At 49.9% G+C, this 12,768-nt stretch overlaps 1 protein-coding gene across 2 annotated transcripts in view; it reads right to left on the reverse strand.

The window, feature by feature from the left end:
• Positions 1–12,387, reverse strand: part of LOC144139360 (uncharacterized) — a 57,033-nt gene extending 44,646 nt beyond the window's left edge. Inside the window, exon 1 of one of the 2 annotated variants that reach the window (XM_077671728.1) lies at positions 12,243–12,387. The gene's annotated coding sequence lies outside the window, so the exon portion shown is untranslated. The remainder of the gene's footprint in view (positions 1–12,242) is intronic. The other variant, XM_077671729.1, reaches the window with a different exon arrangement.
• Between the last annotated feature and the right edge of the window lie 381 nt (positions 12,388–12,768).

The raw sequence follows: 12,768 nt of genomic DNA on the forward strand, positions 1-12,768 counted from the left end.
ACGTAGACAGCTGTCACTCAGGGTGCTACGGAATAATAAATGAGGCGCCGCCATCTTTGGGTCAACGGCACGCTCGCGGATGAACAAGTGTGCGCGATCCCGCGGGGTAAAAGCGAAAGGTGGCGACAGTGCACTGTGCTGGCCGGGGCGAGTTACTAAGGGTGTCTCGCGCGGCGCGCGCTTCGACGCCGGTAATTCCACCACTTCCGTGCGTCACGTCGAAGATTCTCGGAACCCGGGGGCGCCGTCTGCGCTCTCAATGGGGGATTATCCCCGTGGTATTCGATGGGCCAGACAATACGTCTTCCTTGCGCGCGGCGACGAATTGGCGACGGCTGCGGCGTAGAGTCCACAGTGCTGAGCCCCCAGACAGAGTGGCGGGTTCTCACGCGCAGCCCGGGCGCCTGGCCACTGATCCCATAAGTGCACCTTACAACTCCCCCTTTAAGAGGGTTACTGGACCTCTTGGTTCAGTCAATTCGAAAAGAATTTAAAAGGGCCTCTTGTTTCATCTCTCCTTCAGCAATAGCAGCGGAACAAACAAACAAAAAAAAAAAACACGTGGAAGGAGCTAGGTATAACCACAAATGAGCCCCCGTCCATTTCTGCAGCTGATCCGAACCCTCTCTCACCTAAACCACAAACGCACCCTATTCACTAGCCGTTCAACAGGGACGGAATACTCTAGCAAACCGGAAACAAACCAAAAAATGCTAGAAACACTAAGTGCGAGTAAAAAAAATGGGGTCGTGTCTCCGGCACGCGTAAACGCCACGAACAACGAGACAACTCAACCTATAACACTGATGCGCGCTGTAACTGCAAACAGGCACAAACATTTCGGCACTCGACAACAAGAACAAAGAGAGTAAACCTACTTTCTCAGCGGTCATGTTAACCGGGAGCTCTACTAAAGATGTCGAATTAGCCCCTGTTGACATGAGGGAAACTTCACCACGAACATCCAACATTGTTTTGACAGCGCGCTAACAAGTATAACTTCACTTCCTGTTTTAGCAGATACTTGAACTGCTCCGCTTGCCTCATATATGATCCGGCAAGAGTGTTTGCTCGGCAACAAGAAAACGGAGCTTGTTTGGCGTTCAATTTGATTTTACCAGGATCTCCTACTGCTACTGCTGCTTCCTGACTGTGTACAGCGCTGACTTTTTCTCGCAGCATAAATCACTTGCTTCTGAGTGCCGCACCAGCGGTGGCCGGAAGTCGTCTCACGGGGGTTGAGGGTGGGAAAATTAAACTATATAACTCTGGCATGCCCGTACCAAATCTATGATATAGTACCGGTTTTGATTGCGGCACAGGGTGGGGGGGGGGTGCCATACAAAGCCCTAATTTTTGCCTGTATCTCGCCTTTTGCCCTGAACTGAAGGTGTCTTATCCCAGGATATTGAGACGCAAATGTTTCTCGTTACTTGTCGTATTTATTGAGCCTCCCGCCAGTGCGCCCCGTTCGAAAAAAAGCAGCAACTACGCCGAGCAAAATAACACAAAAAAACTAGGATAGCGATGCACTGGCGGAAAAAGCGGTGTCATCCCTATTTCATATTTGCCGCGCTTTCGAGGCGCTTTTTCAAAGAAAGTGCTACGAGTTGTGCCGCGCCTCCGCCAGATGGCGCCACGGGTCCTGCGACCGAGAGAAGCCGCAGTGAAACATCCCCCTCGCGAGGGGCACGATCAAATGCAGAGCATTTCCGGGGGCGCACGACGTTAAGTAGTTTGCGTTACGTTAATGTTGTTGCACTTGTGGTAACTGCTGAAGAGAGAGCGCTCGTCAGCAGTAATTTGAATGAGTCAACAATATAAGGCGCGTTCGTAGCGTCGCAATCTGTGTCGGCTTTGTGGCACAGTGGGTAGAGCACCATGAACATTGCGTTCCGCCCGCAGGGTCGAGGGATCGAAAGCGGGCGCCGGATAGTATTTTTTTTAATATAGTATGCAGGGGTGCGGTGCGGACTACAGACGTCAACGCGGGTGACATCGTGAGTTACTGAAATGCTCTGCATTTAAAAGGAATAAGGACTGGTGAACAACACGGGCAATTTAGCAGTCAACAAAAATACAACGTTAATGAAGTTTGCATTGCCACTATGCGCACGCGCGCAAATGTCCCGCTTGACGGCGTAGCCTGATAACGCAAGAATACTCGGCTGTGCTTTCGCTCTCTTGCGGCGCACATAAAGTTCGGTTCGGTGCGCGGATCGATCAATGCGGAGCACGGATCGAGCACCCAAGGAATCTCGTCATTCACAACCACGGCACACACACACACCCACACACACACTCCACCGACAAAAAAGAACGGGTGAACGGGAACGTTCACGTCCGTCGTGGCGGCATTAAGGCTGGGACGCAATTCAATAATGGCGTCCTCAAGCAACATTCCGAAAACAGGGTAGTGCATTCGAGTATTTCCAACCTCTCTACAGATGACCCGGACCGTGTAGCGTTGCAATGTCAACGCAATTCTTGACAATTTAGCCCCATGAGGCGAACACAACTTCGGGGGAGACGGAGTGGTATCACAAAATGTGACACCGTTTCCTGCCCCATAGGCCACGCGGCCATGCCTCTCCAATGCCCCAACGTACGGCAATGCCGCGTGCTGGCAGCGTGAGCGAAGGGTTGATGTTGGAGCGGAATGTCGGCCTGCGAACGCGACGACCTTCTCGGGGTCATTCTTTCCCTTACGTATAGAGTGCCCCGCTGCAACCACCTCACCAACATCTGTTATTACGAAAAACCGCTCAGACAGGCTATGTGCATTCTGAGCGGCGGCCTGACCAAGACAGTTTTTAGCTGTCCCGGCATGCACTCCTCCTGGCACAACTCATAACTCGGGCCTGCGACACACGGCCAGGTCGCAGAACTTAGTGCGTCATCCCTTCCAGCGCGGCTCCCGACTAAATCTCGGTAACGCCTGCAACCGTTGTAACGCTGTAAAGCTACGAAGCTCTATAGCAGACGCCGGTTTTGGGAAACCGCTGATTGCGCCTCGTTCCTCTGTTTCAGCTGTAGCTGCCTCCTCACATGGTTTTTCCTTCTCCTTCGCAACCTCCTCTGGAGCTCTCATTCTTGGGTTAGCACTCTCCGCGTACATGTTTTGGTGTTCTCTATCAGCCTCCTCGGTTACACTCTCACCATCAAGAACACCTAACCCACGCGACATCTCCGTATCGTTCCTACCCTCGTCAAATGCTCTCAGCTCCTTGTCTTCCGCCTTCTCACGTTCTCTCTCATTTTCTCCTCCGTTTTCTGCATGTTCAACCCAGTCAACATTCTCAGCTCTCTTATCCGCCCTTAACTCGTGCTTTCCCTCAGCCTGATCGTGAACTCCGTCTCCTTTTCGCATCGTCTCGTCACATACTTTCTCGTATTCTCTCTCCGTACCCCTCTGGGCGAGCTCCTGAACGCCCGACACGGAGTTCCCTTTCTCGTGCGACTTCTGAGCGAAATATGGAACGCGGCGGGCTCCAGGACATTCCTGTGCGAGGCCAATCTCCCCCGGTCCACCGATGACAGTTTGGGTGCTGCCCGTGCTAGCAAGTGCGGCATGTATTAGCTCAGTGTCTGGTGCAAACGTAACTTGCGGCCATAAACTCGCAACAACAGGGCTACCCTTTGACTCTGCTCTTATACCGGACGCGCTCGCTGGAACACTGCTCACGCTCGCTTCCCTTTCCATGCAGCTGTTCCCGGCTGAGCCACTCGCCACCTGTGCGCAGCCACGGCTGCTTATCTTGTTCTTGCGCGGCTTCAAGTTGAAAAACGGGCTGCCCCCATTCAACTTTGCTGTCAGTGCATAACTGAGCCTGCTCGACGGGTTCTGCCTTATGTGCTGCAACTCTATCCCCAAACTTCGACTGCGAGGCTGTTCGTCATGTTCGAGCATCACTTCATTACACCGCTCTACGGTATCACCGGACTCGCTTACCTCGTCGCTCCTCATCCCAATGTCCGTCTCCACGCGTTCAAAACCGGCGGAAATGCTACCCTCGTGTAGGGAGTCACGCCTGCTTACATTGTCATTGCAATGTTCAACTTCCAAACACTGGCCGGAACCATTCAACTTCACTGTCGCTATAAAACTTGGTGGGTCTGTGCCCCATTGCTTCTGCTCGCGAGTGTCCGAGCGCAAGGGCGTCTGCCTTCTTCGCTCCAGCTCCAACTCGTACCTTAGCAACTGCTCTTCAGATTCGAGCTTCAGTTGTTGTATGCGTTCTTCCGATTCTCGCGCCTCTCTTCACTCCCTCTCCCCCGCTTCGCGCGCTTCTTTTCTCTCTCGTTCCTCCGCCTCTCGCGCTCTTTCCTCCTGGCGCTCCGCCGCTTCGCGCGCTTCTTTTCTCTCTCGCTCCTCCGCTTCGCGCGCTGCTTTTCTCTTCAGTTCCTGGAACTTCAATTACATTCGTCTAAGAGTTATCGTTTCAGACTCCGCTTGGACCACCCCTCCTGCCGCCGTTCCTCTTTGAGGTAACGCCTCATGTGTCTGACCATTTCCGTCTCCTTCCGCCATGTTCGCCAGCATGCTCCGCGTGACTACCATGCAACCTCAGACTCAGCCTACACTGCCACAACGAAGCGCAAGAAATCCCACTCACCGACACCTTCGGTGGTCGGCCGACGCGTCGTTGGCCCCGTGCGCTGGTTTGGCTCGGCCGCTCCACTCCACGCGGAGCTCGGCTTCTGCCAATGAAGGCGGGCTGGCGTCCGCTTGCTGCCCCCGGCTGTGGCCTAGTGATTTCTTCTGCCAAATCCTGTCGGCTGCGCCAGTAAAGATAGTTGTGGTTCGTTTCCCCGAAGTCTGGTGTCGATCAGGAACCCAATCGCCCGGGCTCCGGTTGATTTGGCAGGAGGCTGGCAGGGCGCTGGTGTTGAAGTTCTTGGAGACGGCGGTCGAATCGACGAACTCAAGGCGTTGGGGTTGATTAAGTAAAACGAAGGTTTATATACAGCTATGTACAGTAGGATAACTGGGTACATGAGTAGTAAAAGGAAAAACTGCAAACTTCAGCCAGACGCTAGCTCCAAGTGCGCTCAAATCACTTGAGCTTCTCAACTTCGTCTAACTCTCCTACCCTCGGAGCGTACACAAACCGCTCGAGAAACGACGGCCGAGACTCTGTTTCGCCGCAAGATCCGTCTATTTGCCCGGTACGGCGCTGTACCCTAAACTTCCGACGCGATCTTAACCTATAGCCTAGGGGGCTCACAAATCCCAACCTAGCTTTAACGGTGGGGACTCATTGTCCCACCGGGAACTGCTCAGCTCAGCGCTCAGTCAAGAACGATTTCTAACGGCCAAGTTCGACCTTATAAAACCTCGAGATCCCACTCTCTGGGGAACGCGCCTGTAGCGTTCGTTCGTACACGCGTAAGGGAGTGCCCAAATTCACGTAGACAGCTGTCACTCAGGGTGCTACGGAATAATAAATGAGGCGCCGCCATCTTTGGGTCAACGGCACGCTCGCGGATGAACAAGTGTGCGCGATCCCGCGGGGTAAAAGCGAAAGGTGGCGACAGTGCACTGTGCTGGCCGGGGCGAGTTACTAAGGGTGTCTCGCGCGGCGCGCGCTTCGACGCCGGTAATTCCACCACTTCCGTGCGTCACGTGGACGAATCTCGGAATCCGGTGGCGCCGTCTGCTTTCTCAATGGGGGATTTATCCCTGTGGTATGCGGTGGGCCAGGCAATCCGTCTCCCGTGCGCGCCGTGACGAATTGGCTGCGGCGTAGAGTCCACCGTGCTGGGCCCCCAGACAGTGGCGGGTTCTCACGCGCAGCCCCGGCGCCTGGCCGCTGATCTCATATGTGGACCTTACAACGTGTTTACATTTGTATTTAGCTGTAACATTCCAATCCGCTAAGATGACTATTTCTTGAAAATCACTGGTACAGTATGCATCGCCCCAATTTCCTCAAATATCGCATCTCTTGCGGCTGCATTCCTCAGGCAGACAATCTTTTGATGTGTGGTCGTGCTCCTGACCTCTGTGATCGTTCACCCAGCGCCGGAAGAGCTTCCCAAAACATAGGTTTATGCTGTACGATAAAACGTTTGGTTGATCGTAATTCTTAAGTACCTATGTTAACTTAGCTACCTCTGCTTCCGCCTGTTGGGTTTACATGTTTCTACCAGCGCATTAGTCAGCCAAGCGTCGCACGTGCGCTCGTGTAGGGGGACTTGGAATTAAATGTTTATACAGTTTACGAACTAGCAAACTAAAGTCACACTATTCCATGCACAAACGTGTCGGGCCTTATTTTCAACATATAGCGAACGTATTGGGACTATCCGCCGGCGGCCGGCCGACGAAACGCTGGTCCGACCGAATCTGTTAGAGGGTCGGCGATGCGTGCAATAGCGCAGTCTAGCTGAGCCATTTCTTTTTGACGCCATACGAATCGTCCTAGGAAATCGGCAACGAGGAGGTGGAGAGGGGGAAAGTACTTTCGAGTTTATTTTTCTACCGAATGAAGTCGCGTAAACGTAGCGATAGTGGCCGAAACATGAGCCAGAGGCTCCAGACTAGAATTTGCCGTAGTAATCCCGCAATATGCGCAAACCACTTCGTAGCCTTTTTCAGAGCCACTGTGGCGGGTGGGTGAATTGGTGAAAGCGAGGTCTAAACTTCCTGAATATTTTGTAGAAATATGAGAGTGGCTCGTGGTGATTATGAATGCATAATTTAGAATCAACACACTTCAGTTGAAATACTATAAAAACAGACAATAGGTCTAAGAAAATAATAAAACCAAAAAGACGGAACAAAGATAAACGAAAGCATTTGGTGCAACGGCATTTCAAAAAACGTCATTGCTGTAATGACATTTTTGAAATGAAGAAATAAATATACCGTAATTAATATAAAATTAACTAAAGAACTCAATAACAGGCATTGTATGCCTCTCCCACACACAGAGAAAACATAATTAACAATACATCAACAAAACTACGAAGGAAAGGGGAATGAAAAAAAGCATGAGGACGCACTAACCACGCAGCGCCCTGTGGGTGCGCGAAGAAATAATGTATTTCGCGGAGTGCAAGCACTTGACCGCTACAATGATGCAAATGTACTTACACCAAAGGCGAGAAAAGGCAAAGTAAAAGTTGATTGCAATAAACCGCCCATACGTAGTTGGCTACTTGGAACCTAACTAGGATACAAAAATTTTAAACGCATACAAGGGCATAAGATCCCTAGCTTATACGAAACTATGCCCGCAACACGTTGATATTTTTCATGGTGCCCTATTTAACAAGATTGTATTTCGTGCTCATTTAGAACCTTTGAGGGGAAGGGGGAAGCGCCAACAACACGTTACTATGGGGGAAAATTGGCTAAAGAGGAAGGAACGGGTTCCATACAGCCGCAAATATGAAATTGGGGAATCCATAGCTCTCTGATGCTCCTATAATTTTATTTGAATTTTTACCTCAAAGGTTCTCGAGTGCAGAACCTAAAGAGGGTTCTAAACTCGGTTCAACAATAAATACCATTCTAAAAATAAAAATCACGCAGTTCATTCGTGAAATCCTTCTAGAATTGCTTTGGAAGTAATTTTAATGCCTAAAGACAAGATCGGCTTATGTGTCTCAATGGATTAGCGAAACGTTTTCTTCAACTATACCTGCTTGCAAAAAAAAAAAGTAAGTAAAGCCCCTCCTCTCAACGTAAAAGCTTTCGGAAGTGCAGAGCAGTGATTCACCATAATGGGCTGTGGCGCAGTTATCCGATCTTTGCTACCACCCATCACGCTCTTCGCCTCCCTGTGTCACTCCTCTCTTTATGAATTGATCGGTGGTTTGTTAAATACAATTCAAATTTCCCGCCTTTGCAGTGATCGTGCGCCCACCGCCTAGAACAGCGCGAGTGTGGTCGCACACGTGCCGGCGCCTTAATGAGTAGTTTGGAACGCGTAGTTTTTAGCAGCCGCATTTTCGCTTCCCATCGTAATAACCAACCCAAAGAGAGTTGCTAACTAAATGTACGTGGGGGCTTCCGGTTATATGTACAGATTTTGCCTCAAATGTACCTGCAGTTTCTTTTGCGTTAAACAACGGGGATATGTATGACATGCGCCAGCGGTTGAGGAGTTTCGAACGGTTATGACTGTATAAATCGCTTGTTTTTCGAATACTCTCTCATGGCCTCTACGTGGGTGTTTGCTCACAACGGTCGACGGTCTAGCGAGTGGTCGAAAGTAAGGGTTGTTTCTTCGGCTCCCAGCAAATTTGGCAAGCTATGCAGGCTGACAGGCCCCAGCCTTCCCACGAAACCAACGTGCAACAAAAAGCACTAAAACCGCTTTGTAGCTTGCGCAGAAGGCATTGTTTACAGCCTTCCGTTGGACTGTGGGAAAAGGTATATCGTCCAAACAGGGCGGTGCGTTAATGATCATCTCCGTGAACACAGCAATAACGTAAAGAACGACACGGGGGGATGGCTTGCGTCATTCAACAAGCAGCATGGTGGCAAGCCCCTGTTCGACAAGTGCGCAGTTGTTGCCAAGCATAAGAACCAGCTTACGCGAGAGATATTGGAAGATAACATGATATCGAAAGCGGACCACGAGTGTACTGCGTCTGTCGTTTTATCAAAGAAAGAGCGTGATTTTTTTATTCGAGTGTGACGCATAAAACTGTACTATGACGTGGGCCAGTGTTCGTGTGTATATGCAGGTGTATTCGTCTGCTAATAAAACTGTTGGAAGTAGTGGCTCGTGTGTGTTGACTCGCTTGTCTCATTGTCCGAGCGCTTCAATTCTTGGTCACTATCTCGCTGCTCCGCCTGACTCCGGCAGGTGTTTGATATTGTGAAAGCGAGGTATGACGACAAGGCGAGCACCTAAAGTGCTCTGAACTTCAAAGGTTGCAATGCAGCATAAGTAGTCGCATCAAAAGCGCAACAGCTTCTTATGTCTTTCCAACCCGAATTATGTGCACAACAGTTAAATATTTACTTGTATCACAATCGCCACACAGCGTCAAGAGTTTTGCGCACAGCAAGCGTAGCTTCACCGTAGCAGCTTTCTTTGATATCTGGCGCCAAGAGCAAGTGGAATGAACGACCAGAGCGTTGGCAGGAGGCCGCCTGGAAGCATTGCTCCGCCGCGCGTAGATGTCCGTGATGAGTGATGCGCGAGTATAGATGCGTGTGAGCGCAGGACACCTAGAATAAAGCCCTCTTTGACTTGTCTAAAAATGCTTCAGTCGGTTGAGAAAAGGGCGCAAGGAAGCGCAAATTTTACGCTTCTTCTAGCAAAAAACGCATTAGGAGCAGGGCTCCCCGTAAAGCTGTGTACAACAGCTTTCAGCCCCCGAAGCCTTCTCAGGAACTACTGAGAAAAGAAAGAATTGAATTGAGTAGCTGATTCGTAACCGATCTTCTTCGGGGAAATGAGATCATGATGCATAAAATTCATAAACGTGCTTTACAGTCGACAGCTTTACGACAACAAACATACGAGTACGTCCCGCTGAGTGCGTATTGAGTGAGGGGCTGGCGCACCCTTAAAGTATGTTCGGCGGATCCACTCGTAGTAACCGTTTGGTTGCGCTGTTGTCTGCTGCGGTAGCTACGTAAGATATCTAGAAATGATTACAGGCAAAGCACGTGCAGACGAGGCGCTTTTTATCAAGCGGCGAAACACAGTAAACACATTCAAACATTTCCAATTTCCTTCTCCAATTGACTGACAAAAATGTGCGCCCATTCACTCCACACGGGTGGTTAAACCGCAAAATTGTAACATTTCTACTCCTGCATTACGGCTTATAATTCATTTGGCGTGTTTCACCGGATAGAGGAAACTGTAGGCGCAGCACTTTTCTTAGTAAAGTTGTCTGTAGCGTACTCTATGGCATAGGTAAAGGAATGGCGGTTCCTCAACCCGTAATCACCCACTGCCTACAGCATGTCGTGCCAATGATCTATGGGGCTGACAGTAAGACACGGTGTAAAGATAGACGGGCATAATGAAGGCATCGGTTGCTCCCTGCCATTTGTATCATCTGCAATCTGACTGGTCGGCTACAATATCAACATCCAACGTATTTTTGTCTGCGCCACTTAAACTGTTCGTTCTTCTCGGCCTTGTTATCACGGCGTTACCTTAGATGCCTTCTTAGTGTGGGCGCCTGTGCGTGACTCGTGATAATCCCTGCTGTTTCTGTTTTGGACAGGGCGCCGACATTTACGTTATATGAATGCTACGAACCAAGCCCGTGATATGCGTAGCATCTTTCCTACAAGAAATGACCCCTCGAATTACCAGAACATAGAAAACGGCACTGCTACTTGCGAGGCAAACATCGAGCAACGTGCATATACAGTAATGCAGTATTTTTTTATGATGCCTTGATTGTTTGTGGTACATTTGTGGTACCTTTTTTTGTATCTCCGTTCGTGCTCGCGGCGTCGCTGTTTTAAAGCCTCCTGCTTTTCGGAAGTATGTACACAAAAAACGTGGCCCAGCCATATCAAAGTAACGCGATGCAGGTGTTTGCATGGACTTGTGGCACTTCTGCTCCCGCAGCGCCGTTCGCCCCTGCCGTCCGGTGTCTTGATCTGGGCTTCCGTAGCCGGGTTTACATGACGGCGACAAGTGGCGTATCGCATCGCACCCATGGAAACGGGGCGAATGCGCTAGGAGAGCGCGTCGTATTATTGCGCCAGACAGGGGTGGATTGAGACGCGTAACTCGACTTTCGAAGTGCATATTAAAGCGAGCGCATCGCATAAGGAATTATCGGAAGGGAGTTTGCTGCGGATGTGATGCGATCTCCAAGCTGCGGGGCAGCAAGCCTTGGCTTTGAATGTATCCTTGTTGGGTGAATGACGCCAAACCTGGCGAGTTGAGAAAAAATGCGAACCAGCCGCGCCAGAAGCCCCGGAAGCGCCCAAAACGCTGCTTTGCCTTCTATGTGCGACACCGTATGGCGCCACCATGGCACCACGGGTTATGCTCTAGGAAACGTGACGCGCTGCTGTCGCTTTCGTGTAAACGCGGCTACTGCGAGTGCGCTCTATTGCGAGAGGGAAAAACCCAGCCAATATCTAATTCCTAACTTTAAGTCCTCTCCAACTATGATTTTTTTTGGCGCATGCGTGTCGATTTGCGCCGGAGGAGGTGTTTGCGCACACAGGAGCACCGAATTTACTACTCGCCCCGCCATCTCAGCCCTTGCTTTGACAGAGCTTCATTCTGACGCATATTCCCTTCTGTTCATTCATTCATTCTGACGCATATTCAAATAAATATTTCCAGATGCTGTCATGTAACGTCCGCACAAGGCAATCGCGCTAATAAAGCGTTTGATGAGTATGCTCTATGAGTGCGCGAACATCTTACCGGAGCGTTAGGCCCGTATGGATCGGCAGGCACTCCCACGTCTACTCTCAAATTTTAACTGCACCCGCGTTCGACGGTTTCAGAACCTTGCGAACACCCGTGCAAAGTGCAGTGGTACCCCAGGTTGCACCGACCATATAGTTTTATATTACAGTAGACTGGATGGTTATCTGCCACTGCTGTCATGTGCCTACACCGTAGTCGCTATACCTGCTGACACCGTTTTGTTTTTGCTTGGCCGGGCTCGCACTAGGAATTTATCTTTCCCGGGACGAGGGAACTGATCCTTTATTTCAACGAGAAACACCATTCGTTTAAGGTTGTCTTGTCGATTCAAAATGTGAGTGATTCTCGCGAAAGGTCAAAGTGGTAATTTTGAAGACGCTCTTAGAAGCCGAGGGTAACGAAGCAGCGCTTGCTGTGGATCCCAAAAGAATGTAAGGTGAAGGAACACCACCGAATGGCATGACCCCCCCGTCGTCACTCCAGAGCACTTTAAGGCATCATTCGCAACAGGCTAACCGTATTTAATTTCGAAGCCTGGGTGAAGAAAGAAAACTGAACTTGCGGTCGAATTTGCTCACTGCGTTGAACAACTCGGTCGTCATGTCAACCCAGGGAATTAGCCTAGCAAACAAGCTAGTTGTAGGATAAATGTAAGAGAAAACCTGTCAACTGCCGTTGTAGGAGAATCATCGCTTACATGTTTGACTACACTGAATCGAGTATTCGTGGGCATGCCTGAAACTGAGGATTGTGCTACAGCAGCATAAGGCTACGGCCGTATAGTTGAATGCAAGTTAGCGAACACGCAGAACCGGAGTGCAAAGTTGAAACGACATAAAAGTTTAGAAAAGATGAAGTACTCACACGCACCTTTTTTTCTTAGGCAGGTTCCCACCGGCTACTTGGAGGCGCCAGAATTGTTTGAGGCTGCGAACCGATTTAGATGGAAGTTTGCACAGGAAACAACCACGCACTGTTTCTGCGCAGCCCCCCAGCATCACCCGGCTTCTCACCCAGCTGTCCTTTGGTCGCCAGTAAGATGCACATCAGCGCGGTTCCCATTTCTTCGATCGTGGCTTTTGGCGCGGGGATTTCACCAAGAACATTGATTGACTGCATAAAGCATGAAACCACATGTCGCATAGGTAGTGCTCCGTACTTTATAAGTATAGGTGTCGTAAAATTTAAACTGTGCTTTTTCGGAATTTCTTGGTAAGAGATAATTGGGTGCTTACCAGAGATTCCTTCTCCTCAATCTTCGAATGGTTAGATGTAGTTTTAGTTGCCTGTATTCCATATGCTACAAAATCTTAGATTATTTGATATATCTACCAAAACAGACGAGAATAAAGCAGTACTTCTTTAAGGTTTGGAAAGTTTGACTCATTGA

This window comes from Haemaphysalis longicornis, unplaced genomic scaffold, assembly GCF_048455015.1.
Source record: "Haemaphysalis longicornis isolate Haplotype H1 unplaced genomic scaffold, Haemaphysalis longicornis Haplotype H1 scaffold_5, whole genome shotgun sequence".
In the NCBI taxonomy this organism is placed as follows: domain Eukaryota; kingdom Metazoa; phylum Arthropoda; class Arachnida; order Ixodida; family Ixodidae; genus Haemaphysalis; species Haemaphysalis longicornis.